The following is a 16,974-nucleotide window of genomic DNA, read 5'->3' as shown; positions in this document are numbered from 1 at the left end:
GGATCGGGTCCGGGCTATTTTCACACCTCAAACGAACCGCACCAGGGTTCGTATGGAACTGCACCGAGACCACCTCTTCAACTGGGTCTCGGTTCGCTTGTTTGGTCCGGAACAGAGTTCGGTGGTTTTTATTCACACCAGCCCAAAAGGTCCGAACCAAGGGAGCAAACGAACTCTGGTCCGTTTTAAACTGACTAAACAAGGCAGGTGTGAATACACCCAGAGACTATCTGGACCTGGACTGAGACACACAGACCATCTGGACCTGGACCGAGACACCGAGACCATCTGGACCTGGACTGAGACACACAGACCATCTGGACCTGGACTGAGACACACAGACCATCTGGACCTGGACTGCGACCCACAGACCATCTGGACCTGGACTTGGACACACAGACCATCTGGACTTGGACTTCACAGGGACATTCGGTCCACTTGTTTTCCAGGATATAAACCTGTGTGAATGTTGGTGGAAAAGGGGCTGATGTTAACATGTCGAACAGGAGCTGGTCGTCATGGCGACCGTTACCTTGGCAGCGGCGCAGCGGACGGCCATGGAGCGGTCGGTCAGGCAGGTCCTCGCCGCCTTGTAGACATCGCGATGACAGGAGATGGCGCCGACGCCCAAACCACAAAGGATCTTCTCCAGACAGAGCATGATCTCATACCGACCCTGAGACTGAAATGGGGACATAGAACCAGAGACATAGAACCAATCAGACATAGAACCAGAGACATAGAACCAGAGACATAGAACCAATCAGACATAGAACCAGAGACATAGAACCAGAGACATAGAACCAATCAGACATAGAACCAGAGGCATAGAACCAATGAGACATAGAACCAGAGACATTGAACCAATCAGACATGTGGAACCGACTGAGACTGAAACAGAGACATAGAACCAATCAGACATAGAACCAATCAGACGCGTGAAACCGACTGATGGACAGACCGGAGACACATGGACTTGTTTGACTCTAAAACATACAGAATAGTTTGTATTTGTCATTATTTATCAGTTACTGTGTTATTCAGTTGTTCACACACTTTTTTCAAGATCAGATTAAAAAATACTTTTTCGGCTCATTTTCACATTTTTCCAGCACAGGTCCCTTTATCACTGGGCTCAAATCCATATACTAATTTTTTTCACTTTTTATCACAATGATGTACATTGTATCTATGGGATGTAACCATATGAACATTTCATATCACGGTTATTGTGACCAAAATTATCACGCTTATCATTATCGCGGTATTGTTGAAATGTGCTCAAAATGTTCTAAAAGTACTCATACACACACTGAAATAATTTAATAAAGTTGCATTTTGAAGAAAAACAATAAAATAAAATAATAGGCACAATGTACCTTCTGTGGCAGAAACATTCAAATATTAACATGTAAACACCAAACATTCTCTCTCTATTTTCTCTTTTTCACTCTCTTTTTCTCTCTTTATTGATCTCTCTCTATTTTTCTCTCTTTCTCTCTCTCTAATTGTATCATGTATAAACATCTAAAAATATGTTTCATAACAGCAAAAAGTTTTGAAATTTAAAAAAGAACGCAAAGTTTTATCCAAAAAGGGGTGTTCTTCAGACACGCTGGCATCGAGACAAAGATTAAAATCAAACTGCACCTGGAGTCGACCTGAGAACACCTGGAATGGACTTTTTGGATGGAGAGTTTTATTTTTCTAAACGTATCACCTCTGTGTAAGTAGCTTTGGCTGGACCTCCAACCTGGCAGTTAGAATTAAAAATAAATCCATTAAATAAATCACATCACAGAGTTAAAATTCCAAACATTTCCAAGGCCTTTCAGGACCCATGTGAACCCTGGACATTACTGGGGTTTAAAGGTTGTACTGGTACAAACATGGAACCTGCTTCTCTGGTTCCATGCGTCCGTTTCAGCCTTCCCCATTTCCTCACCTCTGCGTTCTTCATGGCCTTCATCAGGTTGGAGAACGTGTCTTTGAAGGAGGCGATGAGCATCCGCCCCAGCTGTTGGTACAGAGAACCCAGACAGGCCACGGCGGCACTGAAGCAGGGAGAGAATCAAGTCAAATACAAAAAGAGTCAGAATTTTACAAGAATAAAATCAAAAAAATATTGAGAGTAAAGCCATAATTAAAAAAAAAAAACTCAATTCAACAAACATAATGTCATACTTTGATGAAATTAAAGTCATCATATTTCAAAAATAAAGCCATAATATTACGAGAATAATAGCGTAATTTAAATAAATAAATAAAATAAAAATATCCTAATTTCCAGAATACAGTCGTACCCACTGGTCTGAGCCTATTAGCCCTGCCTACCAAATACTGAGGCCATTAGCCCAGCCCACCAAATACTGAGGCCATTAGCCCAGCCCACCAAATACTGAGGCCATTAGCCCAGCCCACCAAATACTGAGGCTATTAGCCCCGCCCACCAAATACTGAGGCTATTAGCCCCGCCCACCAAATACTGAGAGTATTAGCCTCGCCCACCAAATACTGAGCCTATTAGCCTCGCCCACCAAATACTGAGCCTATCAGCCCTGCCCACCAAATACTGAGCCTATCAGCCCTGCCCCCCAAAAACTGAGCCTATTAGCCCCGCCCAACCAAGTACTGAGCCTATTAGCCCCGCCCACCAAATACTGAGCCTATTAGCCCCGCCTACCAAATACTGAGCCTATTAGCCCTGCCCTCCAAATACTGAGTCTATTAGTCCCGCCCACCAAATACTGAGCCTATTAGCCCAGCCCACCAAATACTGAGCCTATTAGCCCAGCCCACCAAATACTGAGCCTATTCACCCCGCCCACCAAATACTGAGACTATTCGCCCCACCCACCAAATACTGTGTTCTAATGGCACTGTGTGCTTTGACAGACGTCTTTTTTCCCAGAGGCCCTGAATGCAGCGTTAGGACTTACAGCCGGGTCGGGAGTCCTGACGGAGAGTCGTCTTTGCTGCGGATGATGTCATTGCACCTCTCGACCAATAGGCTGGCGGGGAGGGGGTCTCCAAGGCGGAGCAGCAGGGCGAGGCAGTGGGCGAGCAGCCAGCGGGTGGGCGGACCCGGGGAGCCAATCAGAACGGCCGACAGCTGCTCCACCAGATGCCGCTGGTTCTGTCTGATGGCAACCTGGTGGGCGGAGTCAGACACCAGTCAAATTCATATAAACCACAGGTTTATAAGCAAATAATCAACCAGCTAATAATAAAACACTTAATTATGTACTGAATATACATTAAAGAGCATTTTCTCTTCCGTATTAGAAACAGTATTTATTTACTCAACTGTTCTGAACCCTGCGGTGTAGAAACATTATTTATTTAATAAACTGTTCTGAACCCTGTGGTGTAGAAACATTATATATTTAATAAACTGTTCTGAACCCTGTGGTGTAGAAACAGTATATATTTAATAAACTGTTCTGAACCCTGCGATGTCCAACCACAGAACCACAGCAGAACAGAAGGTCAGAAGTTTTCGAATGTTGGTTTGTTTTTTCTATTTCATCAGTTTAAGCCATAAACATAAATACCACAGACTCAATAACTGTCACATTTGAACCCTTTAAATGTCATGTTTGAGATGGAAAAAAAAACCAACATTTTTTTATGGGAAAAAAACCCAAACTTTTTTTTCCATATTCTCCAGAAATGCCCTGACTCCCTCTGTCCTCCAAAGTCCTTCATGTCCACACACTGATCTGACAGAACTCTGAGGTCCATCCAGTCCATCTAGACCATCTAGACCACTACACAGTCCACATGCAGGAAACCTGGGGCTTCTAGAACCTCCAACAGGAGCTAGAACCTTCATGTGTCCAGCTCCTCTACTGTGGAACCACCTCCTGCCTCAGTCCAAGAGGAGACACTGCCTGGACGATGAAGAGGACGAAGACAACTGTCCTTTAGATAAAGACTAGAGTTAGGACGGATCAGACTGATCTGAGTTCAGCTCAAACCAATTTAGACTGGGATTAGACTAGAGTTAGAACAGACCAGACTGATCTGAGTTCAGCTCAGATAAATTTAGACTGGGATTAGACTAGAGTTAGGATGGATCAGACTCATATCAAATATTCCAATAAAAAACATTAAATTTTATTCAACTATTGTTCAGATATTGGGTTATGCAATTCCGAAAACATGTTTGGTGACGTATTTTGGATTTATTATTGGTAATAATGTAAGAAAAAATGATGGATATTTGTTTACAATTCTATTTGCAGCCTGTAAAAAGACTACTACCAAAAAATGGTGCAGATTAGAACCACCTACAACTAACAACTGGATACAAACTGTGATTGGAAAATTTGAGATGTAGATTCTGACCCATAGACTGAGGACTGAAGAAGAACAGAGTCAGGATAAATGGAAGAAATGGACAATTTTCATTTCAATGTCACACTACTAAAAACAACTGTTAGTCACAAGGTTTTCTTGTAGTCAGTGTATCCCAAATGTCCCCTATGTTTGTCTTGGTTTGTAATGTACAGGGTGGGGAAGCAAAATTTACAATGAACATTTAGTTGTTTTTTCTCAGCAGGCACTACGTCAGTTGTTTTGAAACCAAACATATATTGATGTCATAATCATACCTAACACTATTATCCATACCTTTTCAGAAACTTTTGCCCATATGAGTAATCAGGAAAGCAAATGTCAAAGAGTGTGTGATTTGCTGAATGCACTCGTCACACCAAAGGAGATTTCAAAAATAGTTGGAGTGTCCATAAAGACTGTTTATAATGGAAAGAAGAGAATGACTATGAGCAAAACTATTACGAGAAAGTCTGGAAGATACTATTAAAAAAGAATGGGAGAAGTTGTCACCCGAATATTTGAGGAACACTTGCGCAAGTTTCAGGAAGTGTGTGAAGGCAGTTATTGAGAAAGAAGGAGGACACACAGAATAAAAACATTTTCTATTATGTCAATTTTCTTGTGGCAAATAAATTCTCATGACTTTCAATAAACTAATTGGTCATACACTGTCTTTCAGTCCCTGCCTCAAAATATTGTAAATTTTGCTTCCCCACCCTGTACATAAAATAAACAATCAAAATAAAGTTTAGAGAAAAAAAAAGAACATTTAATTTAATTTATTTTAGGTAATCATTGTTACCATATTTGCTGTGTCAATGTAAAAAAAAACTTGGAAAATTTGGAGCAAGATTAAAAACACAAGATAAGATCTGGAAAAGTCATGTGATTTGACATTTTTCTCTTTGAGTTTCCATTTGTTTGGCACCAAAAACAGCTTCAATGATCAGAAAAACCCCTGAGTTTGCATTAAATGTTAAAAACCGTCCTCATTAAACCCACCTGAGTTTGTCCTGTTACTTTAAAAGTGGCAGAACTGGTGTTAAAACAGTTTTAAATCCAATATAATTAATGTGACATTTCAGTCAAACTCCTTAAATTAAAGCTAAAAGTCTGAACTTGAATCCCATGGGACTCATTTCAGACCCACTGTGGACGTGGACAGAGGACACAATACTGTCCAAGTCCTTCTGGACTGGACCTTCCAGTGTCACCAAAACCTGAACCGGGTCTAGACCAGGTCCAGGTCCCCAACAGGACTCACCCGGTCTGTGGTGGGGAGGGTCTTCTTCAGGTGACTCAGCCATGAGAAGATAAACTCCGCCCTCTGGTGGTCGCTCAGCTGACGGACCGCCTCCTCATCCAGAAGGAGACACTGAGTGCGCTCCATCACGAGACTCCACCCCCTCCTGCTCTTCTTCTTGTGTCAGTGGAAGACAACCCCGTCCTGGTCCATCACTGTCAGTAAAAGACACAAACACCAGTTAACAGGAGGACGGACACAGAGATGGACACGGAGGCGCTGTGGATGGAGATGCTGTGAACGGAGACACAGTGGACGAAGACACAATGGATGGAGACACCATGGACAGAGATACCGTGGACGGAGACACAGTGGACGGAGACGCCGTGGACAGAGACGCTGTAGAACACCTCCACACCAGGACAAACCCAGTCTTTTGAGGCTCTGGTCTCAGTTTGGACAGAACCAGGTCGGTCTTTGTTTCCCAGTGAAAGAGAATGAAGCTGATCAGAACCAGAACCAAATTTGAGACACAGACATGAATAATTCAAGAGCAGAGACGGAACTACAACAACACACACACAAAAAAAAAAAACACACACTACCACACACTGTCCACAAAAAAATACACACACACACTCTAGACAGAATCATCCAGAGGGCTGTCTCTATAATCTGTCTGAGACTGTGGTGGACAGGAGGACACTTCAAAATCTGGTCTCCATCCTGGACAGTGATGTTCACTGTCTCCAAAAGACACTGGCCAGACAGAGGGACACCTTCAACAGACACACACATGTAAAAAAATAAATAAAACACACACATCTACAAAAAAATAAAACACACACTTTAAAAAAAATAAAATACACACTTTAAAAAAATAAAACACACACATCTAAAAAAATAAAACACACACTTAAAAAAAAAATAAAACACAAACACGTAAAAAAAAATAAAGCACAAACATCTGAAAAATAAAACACACACACCTAAAAAAATAAAACACACACATGTAAAATAATAAAACACACATGTAAAAAAAAAAAAAAACACACGTAAAAAAAAATAAAACACACGTCTGTTTCATCAGATCTGATTGTGTGTCACTGGTCAAACATAGAAATAATAAATATTGCATCTGTTTTATTATTATTTTCATCCCATTTTGAACCAAATCCTTCAGGTGTGATTCTTTGTTGATGTGTGACAGTCAGTAAAAACTAACACTTGTTATAAACACATGAACTGCCTTCACTTTAGCTCCAGGGTGTGAATTACATTCCATCACAAACACCTTTTATTGTGTCATTTATTATATTTAATTATCTGGAATTAACTTAAGACAACTTCACTTTAATGCTTCATTTACGGTTCATTCCACGTACAATTTACCCGAATAGCCGGATTTCTGTTTTACAACAAACCCACAAACGCACAGAATAGAACTGAAAATACGCAGAGTAGAGTTTCCCTCAGTGCCTAAAAACAAACTTTAACAGAAAAAAAACAAAAAACAAAACGATTTCTGATGAAACTACTAACATTAGCAGGAGGCTAACAGGCTGATGCTAACACCGGGGGCTAACAGTTAGCTAACAACCTGAACTTACCTCACGAACCGAGACAAAATTAGGCGGAAATGTTCACCTGTTATGGTCGGAACAATGTGTCTTCTACCAAGAGAAGGACAGTCCACAAAACACCGACAGAAAGTTTATAGACGGGTATTTTTTTCTGCTTTAAAGGAGTTGAAACACATGAGAAGACATTAACTTCCGCTAAACTGTCCCGACACTTCCGGTACGGATTTTTAAAATAAAATACACAGACACTGTTTATCATTAGAAGTGTCAGAAGTCCTCATGGAAGAAACCGTATGCGAACAAATTATCTCTAATTTAGATTTATGGGATTCACCACCAGTGTTTTCTAATGTTTTTCTTTTACTCCAAGTGAGAAAAAAAAAAAAAAATGTTCGAGTGCGTTTTAGGAAAATAAGAGACAAACATCCCATCCTCTAACGAACACAGGACACAAAATACAAACGAATTTACAATATTTTATGTTTGAGAAGAATTTCTATGATTGATTATTAAATTTGTGGGTGAAAAATATTTTATTTATCAATCGAGCATCTGACTGGGCACCTACAAAATAATAAAAACAAATAAACAAAACAATGGAAATAAATATTTTTCACTTTTTAACTTGTCATTGATCAGATTTGTTTATGTCATGATGGTCCGTAGATATATAAAAAATAAAAATAAAGGGGGTGGGGGTGTTCCAAAAAGTTCTTTCAGATTTTTTTTTTTTTTTTTTTTTTCATATTTATTTATTTCCTGTTCTACAGAATACAGTGGAAACATAAAGAATACAGTCCAATATTAATCTAACAACATGAACAGAACAGAACCAGGGGACAAAATATACAGGCAGAAATAGTCCATCACTTTACGTAAAGAGTATAAGTGTTACATAGATCAGTGGTTCTAATAGCTGTTTTATTTTCAGAGTATTGAATACTTGAAATATATTGTTTAAGTTCAATTTTAAAGATTAAAAAAGAAGGTTTGTGATCGGAGAATTTGGATTCATGAAAATGATATTTTGCTTAAAACAGAATTAGATTGATGATGTAATATTGATATAATATTGGTATGGTATGGAATGGTATTTGATTAAACTGTTCATATCTTCTCATTTGATCATGTTGGTTTTTCTTCTATAAATAAACTCTGACTGGTTTTCCACGGATGGACGTATTTGTCCAAACGGTTCTGTTTCTATAATAATCCACCACAGCTGTTTTCTGTTGGATCCTCCACAGTCCTGGTCCCACGGAGGTCAGAGGTCACTTCCATCTAATAACAGACACAAACAGGTCATCAGTCTGTGACATCATCAGACTAAAGGCATCAACGTTCTGTTCAAGTGATCGAATATGATCCGTGATGAACTTTATCACAAACATAAGTAACAATCAAATAGAAAATAACTAAAGGAAAAAAGAGAGATTATAAATGATTCAGCTTCAGTTCAATAATAAAAACACGTATGTGATGTTTCAGCGTCAGTTTAATAAATATGGATAATCATTAATGTTCTAATTGAATAAAATGCTGTTGAAGGTTGAAGCTGTTTTTGTCTCCATGTCCAAAAACTTTAGGGACATCCTGTATAAACACACTGTCCTTCTGTTCTTCAGCATCTCCACCCGTGGACTGACCTCAGATGCTGGAGTTTACAGTCTGGACTCTGGACCTGGGGCCTCATGTATAAAGACTTGCGTGGATTTCATACTGAAACCTGAGTGTACGCCCAAATCCAGAAAAGTCCGAACGCACAAAAAAATCCAGATGTATAAAACTGAGCGTACGCCCGAATCCAAGTACACTTCCTTTATTCATCCCAATCAGCGTGGAATTCACCGCATATGTTGGAGACCTGACTCCTCCCTCTCCACGCCCACATTTAAATATGCAAATCAGTATAAACGGGGTCTGCAGGTGGGATTCCCTCTGGGATTCCCCTGTCTGCATGATCAGACGATGACGTCAAGGTGGACGCGAAGCGGAGGCCGAAACAGGCGGAAGAAGAAAAGAGACGAACTGAGACTGAGCAAAAAGTCGACGATATTGTGGGTGACACTTTACTCACAGGGCTGACGTGGATCACCCCCAAGGTAAATATATATTTAGTATTTGTGTAAGTTACACATTAGTTTATTCTACAGGTCATACACAGTCTGATCACAGCCAAACAAGATAAAGGTTCATGCATAATCATGTCAGGATATCAAAGAGGAAATCAAAGACTTTGACTCATGTTTAATCACTCAAATTATTAATTTCCAACAATGAGACAGAAGACAGTCAGACCCAGTATCATCCTCCTGTCACAGAGGCTTCTGTTGCCTCCCCGGCGTTAGCCGGTCCTCCGGTCCACCACAGCCCACTGCTGATGCCCGTCCAGCCGGTGTCCACAACACTGGCATGGGTCTGTGCTGACCCGAGTCACATTAGGACATCATGAGGACAATCGGCGGAGTCAATGAGCGACTGGACCGACTAATAAATGTTCTCACAGACATGAACAGTACATTAAATGCATTTATCAACCAGTGAATTTTGGGTCCTTGTCTCTTTATATAGTTGTTGTTGCTTAATGTCTTCCCAGGCAGGATTGGCATTGATGGATACAGGGTCTAATTGGTTCTGGTTCTGGTGGTGGATGTGCTGCTCTGACAATAGGATGACGTGTCGGTGTGTTCATTGTTCTTCTGTGTGTCTCTGATGTGCCCATCAATCAGAGGAATGATCTTTTTCACATTATTAACAGTTTCCCAGTGTCACCTCTAAGTGTCGCCAAAGGTTCCAAAGCACTAGAAACATGGTACGCCAGCTATGGACTTGGCGTGAAGGACTGCACATTTCCACGATCATTTCAGTCTTCATACATCTGAACGTGAGCGTGGAACAGGGCGTACGCCAGGTTTTTGTGCATACGCACGCTTTATACATGAGGCCCCAGGTCCAGTAGATCCTTCAGGTCTGAGTCCTGTAGGTCGTTGTCCATCATGTCCAGTTCCATCAGATGGGACAGATTGGACCTCAGAGCAGAGGACAGAAGACAACAGCTGATCCCTGACAGACTGCACCTGGACACTCTGAAAACCAGAGGACAGATGTTCCACTGAGGTCAACAGGGTCCAGTAGATTCAACTCCCAGGGCATCAGTGAATATTGATAAATGTCAAGTCCTTCAACACATCAGTGTTCATTACCTCCGCCAAAGAGGTTACGTTTTTGTCGGCATTGGTTTGTCTGTCTGTTTGTCTGTCTGTGTGCAAGATAACTCAAAGTTATGGGTGGATTTGGATGAAATTTTCAGGAAATGTTGATACTGGCACAAGGAACAAATGATTAAATTTTGGTGGTGATCGAGGGGGGGGCACTGATCTGCCTTAGCGGAGGTCTGCGCTCTCTGAGGGCTTTTCTAGTTTCTATTGTGTCAAACAGTTTGGAACGAAAAAAAAGACAAACATAAAAACTAAGAGTAGAAACGGACTCTAAAGACATAGAATTAGTTCAACAGGTCCATTTTTATAAAACAAAACTGATTTGAGTGGATTAGCAACATGAGGAGGAGGAGTATGGAAGCAAATCTATGGAAGCAAAGCCGTGTCATCAGATTTTGAATTATAAAAGATTTGTAGCTGAAGAAAAGTTTTGAACACACATTAAAAAAAAAAAAAAACAGGTTGTAAAAATAATTTGTGCAAGTGTAGACCAGTGGCGATTTCTCATAGACTGCAAGGGAAGCCCGGCTTCCCCTAAAATTATGAAAATTAAATGTTCAAATATGTACGGTTGTGTTAACATTTCATTGACTACAAATGTGTTAGAACACGTTCATCTCAAAGATGAGTTCGTTCAGAATCAGCTTTATCACAAATCAATGGATGCGATGTTGTTCACTTCTCATACATTCCCGTTGTGCTGTTTTCTCATACATCTCTGCTCAGTGTGTAACGTAGAAGTCTCAATAACATAAGCAAAATATAATTTGTCGGGCGCCAGACAGGAGAAGGGTTAAATTACCTTCCACCTGTCAACTTTACTACATATTAAACTTAAATGTGAAGGAAACAACAACAACAACAACAAAGAAACCCAGCTGCTCACTTCATTGTTACAAAAGACATTGGTTAACACAAAATTAAGGTTTCTTAATTTTCTCTCTTGTAAATCAGCATTTCAAAATCATCTGCATCATCATCAAAACATTTCTTATTATTCATCAACTAAAAAAACCCCATCTTAAATCAGGAATTAAACAGTAAATTAAACAGACATTAAAATAAACTTAGGTAGTCCATTTCCGAACACAATAGTTTTTTCATGTAGGTAGAGAATTCAGTTCAGTTCAGTTCAGTTCAGTTCATGGGGTGTGTGTGTGTGTGTGTGTGTGTGTGTGTGTGTGTGTGTGTGTGTGTGTGTGTGTGTGTGTGAAGGGGTAAAGATGCAGGGGGTCCAGTTCAGGGCAGGTTGGAGGTTAGGGGCATATATGTGTAGAGTAGGGGGGAGAGAGAGAACACAGGGGTATCCTCAGGCCAGACAGGAGAAGCCAGGAGAGTTTGGGGAAAAAGAGGGACTTATCTGGTTGTGGGTGTCCTCCGAGAGAGAGTAACTCCTGAGTCCGAGCAGAACTGGTCCGCCTGCTCCAGGGATTCAGCTTCTCTTTTAAGTCTCCTGGGTCCACACCAGTCCATTTCCAGATTCTTCCGTTAAAGTCACATTAAGGTTTTCTTTTTTTGTTTTGTTTTTTTTCCTCCTTTCCTTGTCAATCTCACTTCTCCTTTCTCTCTGACCTCCTTCCAGTCTCTCCTTTGTTTGAGTTTTCCTCCACACACAGCTCTCAGGTGTGTCTCATTTAAAAGTTTCCCTTCCCCCTCCTTACCAGTGATGTCATTGTTACCTTCTACTTCCTGCTACAAGTGCATTTGCTCGTAGATGCCGGGCATCTCTGGGCTTCAATGGGACTGAGTGGAACTGTTTTTTTCATTGCCTCAAAACTGGATGGTAATTGGATAAATGCCATGATGCTGTCCCACCTCCGGACGCCGGGCGTCTCTGGGAGTGAATGGAGCTGTGGGCGGAGCTCGGCCGGGCTGGACACCAGAATCCCACGTGCTGATTGGAGGATCAGTCGAAAGGCTGAATCCCGTTTGACTGACAGCTATTTTCAGATCTACTCCTTCACTGACACAGTCCAGTTTAATACCGCTGCGCATTCTGCTGTGAAATCAAGAAAGAAACCACTACGAAATTACTCGTTCATTTCTTGCACTGTAAATAAAACACACTCATTGTACTTCCTTGTTTCAATTTCACATCATTTCAGCGTTTTCTTGTTTCAGTTACATAATTTAAACATTTCTTGTTCGAGTTGAATATCGTTTTGTAGATAGTTAAATCAAACTGTCGGCTAGGTCGGAGTGAAAGGAGCATCTCTTGTTTAAAAAGGCTGAAGTCTTACACCTGCAACACAATGGGCCAAGGCCGTCTAAGCAGCCCAGCTCTGCTGGACATTCAGAGGACACTGATCCAGTCCCTGGAAAAGACGCCTACTTGGTACAATAAGGTCACTTGAGCATTTTGTTTAAAAAAGAAAAAGGGAGGCCGAATGTATGTTTAAATGACTTGACAATTTAAAAAAAAAATTTTTTTTTAATGTAAGCCGACAATGAGCTTCCCCTGTCTGAAAGACAATCAGCCGCCACTGGCGTAGACCATATTTGTATCATTGGGAATGTTTTGTTCACATGTATAACTAAATCTGATAGAGGCACAACTCTGCCACCCTCAGGTGCAACGCAGAAGTTATGGGTTACAAAACTGAAGTTACGAGTTACAAAACTGAAGTTACGAGTTTCAAAACTGAAGTTATGAGTTTCAAAACTGAAGTTATGAGTTTCAAAACTGAAGTTACGGATCACCAAATACAAGTTACGAATTACGAATTTTGGCCTTGTTCTGATGTCCAAGCAAATAACCAATCAGAGCATTATTCACTGACCTGCCAATCAACATTACCCCACCTATATGCAAATTTCCACCCAATCAAATAGTAGCGGCAAATTTCCCACACACATTTGAATATCAAATATAAACTCGGTAGCACTAAGGTACCGAGAAAAAGGGGACGTTCCCGGGTATCGCCTATTTAAAAAAAAAAAAAAAAAAAAGGGGCTCGAATTCGTCCATTCGATCCCCTCAGTTCAACAAGCACGACACCAACACTATAACCATCAGCCTAGGACAACATTTAGAGCTGAATAATAAGATCATCTAGGCCCATTACTGATCAATCACAGCCTCGTTGGATAGATTATTTCCTTTATATTTCTTATCACAATCTTACGGAGCCCGGAAAGGGACATGAAGAAAAAAAAATGTCTTTGCGTTATAACACAATAGTTTTTGCTTTGGGATCTGCATTCTGGATCGGACAGGTCGGTCAGGTCTCACACACCACCCTGGCCTGTGCACTATGCATATGTAGTTCAGATGACCGTAACTCTTTCATTATTTGTCCGATCGGAAAAATTCCAACAGTTTCTGAAACCTGAGACACTGTGCTTTATGGACATTCTCGGGTCAGTGCAAAAAATTTCACGGGCACCCGTCCTAGAAGACGCAAAATAAGCCACTCTGACTGGGGACGCACACAGCAGAGCGGAGAACCGGAGCAGAGAACCAGAGCGCATAACGGAGTGAATAATGGATTAGATCTAGTGTTGGAAAATGTAGGCAAGACGGACATCGACAGTTCCAAGACCACCCTGGAGGTTTATGGATGGATTTGTGACCGAAGGAGCGACTGATGGAGCAACATCTGAAGAAGAAAGGTAAAGTTCACCCAGTTCCATTTAGTGGACTTTCTACATGACTGAAGCACTGTCTGCTTTTTTCTATGGACTTTTTACTCATTTTACTTTATTGTATGTGTAAATTGACGCTTATACTGCATGGTGGTTTTATAGAATAAAGTACGAACCATGTAGAATATGTGTAAGTTTGTAGTATGTTGTACTTTCTGTGCGTAAAAGTGCGCATGACACTCTACCAAATAAGAGCGCATACGCTGATGTTCGGTGACTTTTTTTTGTTCAACAGTGCAATCTGACCTTGTTTTGTTTGTGTAATACATTGTTCTATGTGTGTTATTTTTCCATGTGTCCACTGGAAGTCACATTCAAGGATGAAGAGGGAGAAGCCACGGTGATGCGCAAAGGCTCTGGTGATGAGAGCAGAGACTGAAGACTGTCCACACACAGATGAAGGACGGAGGCAGACCTGATGATGATCAGTCCAAATACCACAGACATTCAACACATCCACAGAAGGACTGACTTTTGGTGTGAACAGACTATTTTCCATGTGCAAACTCTGCCATAGGAGCACTGCCTGGATCAAAGCTGTGAACTAACAACTGTTTCTGCAGAACCACGAACATGAAGGCACTGTGCAGCCACAGAACGGACAAATGCCCTGTTTGTGTGTGTGTGTGTGTGTGTGCGCGCGGGGGGGGCACCTGTAGAGTTTGCATTTTTACCCTGTTTTTGCAAAATAAAAGGCAAATACTCACACGGTTTGTTGTAAATGCTTTTTATACTTTCAAAGTTCATATTTAACTTTCAAATCTTGTATCTATGTGTAATTTCAGTGTTTCTCTCCGCTAAAACTAAAAAAAAAAAAAAAAAAAAACAATTCCGTTTTTGTGTTATTCATCATTTTAAACTGTTATTACAGTATTAAAACAAGCAGTGAATTATAAATGACTGCTATATTGAACATTCGAAGTGGTCTGCAAAAATTGACAAAAGGACTCAAAGCATATTTTCTGACCTTTCTATGGTCAAAATAAGAAAACAAGTCCAGGTGGACCATTTTAGGCTCAGGAGTATAAAGGATTTTAATCCAATGCGCACATCCACCTGTATCCATGAAGCTGCACACAGATGTGAAGCTGGGCAAATAGGAATTTCATTCAGAAACCGTTGGAATTTTTCTGATCGGACAAATAATGAAAGAGTTACGGTCATACTACACAGGACAGGAGGACGTGTCAGACCTGGCACGGTCAGACCTGAACTGGACCACAGCGTGTTATGTACGGACCTCAAGCAAGAGAGAGCAGATATGATTGTGTTGTAACGCAAAACTATTGCGTTATAATGGAACAATTTTTATTTTTTGCATGCCCCTTCCCAGGCTCTGTAAGATTGTGATGAATAATATAAAGGAAATAATCTAACCAACGAGGCTGTGACTGATCAGTAATAGGCTTAGATGACCGTATTATTCAGCTCTAAATGTTGTCCTAGGCTGATGGTTATAGTGTTGGTGTCGTGCTTGTTGAACTGAGGGGATCGAATGGACGAGTTCAAGCCCTTTTTTTAAAATATGTGATACACAGGAACACCCCCTTTTTCTCGGTACCTTAGTGCCGCCAAGGCGGTTGGCCCTTTCGTCAACGGTCGTTATGTTCCAGGTCTCATCTACGCATGCGCATTGCGTATCTGTCAGACTCACTCATTTACGCATGCGCATTGTATGCGTACCTGTCAGAATGGCGGCTAATATGAAGCAGAAAAAACAAACAGGATGGAATATATTCATGAAAACAGTAGCAGTAAGTGAACATTCATTGTATTCTTTCATATTATAACGTTTATCAATTTAAATATTTTGAACCCAGCGATCATACAGCCTGTCATATACGCAATCAGTGCAAGTTAAGCAGAGGGGGAGCAGATGTCAATCAGGGAATTTCCTGGGCTTTCCCAATTGAATCAGCATCTGTAACTGCAGCTCAGGACTGATGAAGCAGGTCATTTAGCATCAATTAACAAGTACTGCCAAATGTTTAATATGCATGGGTTTCTTTAATAGAAGAACTATGTTTTTAATAATACATTTAAAGTTTCATTTGCTAATGGATTGTTGGCAAAAACTTGATTACTAAGCAAAGACTGTATTTAAGTAAGCTGTTCACTTAAGCTTTCTGTAGATTATTTTGCCCCTCCCATATGTTATTTACACATGGATATATAAATACTATGTGTGCTGTGGGAATGGCTTTTTTTGCCTATCATTATAAAAAATTTCCAGAGATTATTTTAACTTAATAGATGTCAGATATTGGAATAGGTAGCTTTAATATTAGGTAATTACTGATAATAACAATCATAAACTAGTTATGTATGTGGCAGCCATTATCTCCATTAAGTGGACAGTTTGGCAAAGTCACAAGTGTGCCTGCATTATAGAGGTTTGACTTCATCTGTACAATAGTTTCTCATACAATCATGGACTTTTCTTTCAGCCCACAACTGTGGAAAAGCTTCGCAATAAGGAAGGAAAGCCAAATATTGGAAAGACCTCTGCTGTGGCAGCAAGAATGTGGAAGCAGCTGGGGGAGAGAAGAAAGGTAATACACAACGTGACACAACAAAAAATAATATTGTGTGATCAGACAAATATTAATACAAGTATTTCTACATATATGTCAGTATTTCAAGAAAAATATATTATTTTTCACTCAATCTCAACCAACCTAGAGAGTTGTTTCCTATTTTTCTTACTTAGGATTGGAGAGGAGAAGCTCAGAGGAGGAGGGAGGATGCTGACATGGGCATTGAGAATGATAGAAAAAAATGTTCCAACTGCAGCAAGTCCTTCTCCAGGGATAAGGATTACTGCTACCACATGAAGGGGTGTAAGGAAGTAACATGTGATGTCTGTGGCAAATCCTTCAAACATTTCATGGAACTGAAAAAGCATACCAACAAAATACATGAAGGAAAGTTTCAATGTGAAGTG

At 40.5% G+C, this 16,974-nt stretch overlaps 1 pseudogene; it reads right to left on the bottom strand.

The window, feature by feature from the left end:
• LOC115413580 (HEAT repeat-containing protein 5A-like) overlaps positions 1-7,367 on the bottom strand; it is a 54,295-nt pseudogene extending 46,928 nt beyond the window's left edge.
• Between the last annotated feature and the right edge of the window lie 9,607 nt (positions 7,368-16,974).

The sequence above is a fragment of the Sphaeramia orbicularis genome, chromosome 22 (genome assembly GCF_902148855.1).
Source record: "Sphaeramia orbicularis chromosome 22, fSphaOr1.1, whole genome shotgun sequence".
Taxonomy (NCBI): domain Eukaryota; kingdom Metazoa; phylum Chordata; class Actinopteri; order Kurtiformes; family Apogonidae; genus Sphaeramia; species Sphaeramia orbicularis.
The sequence above is the reverse complement of the archived record's forward strand: the minus strand, read 5'-3'. Positions and strand labels throughout refer to the sequence as shown.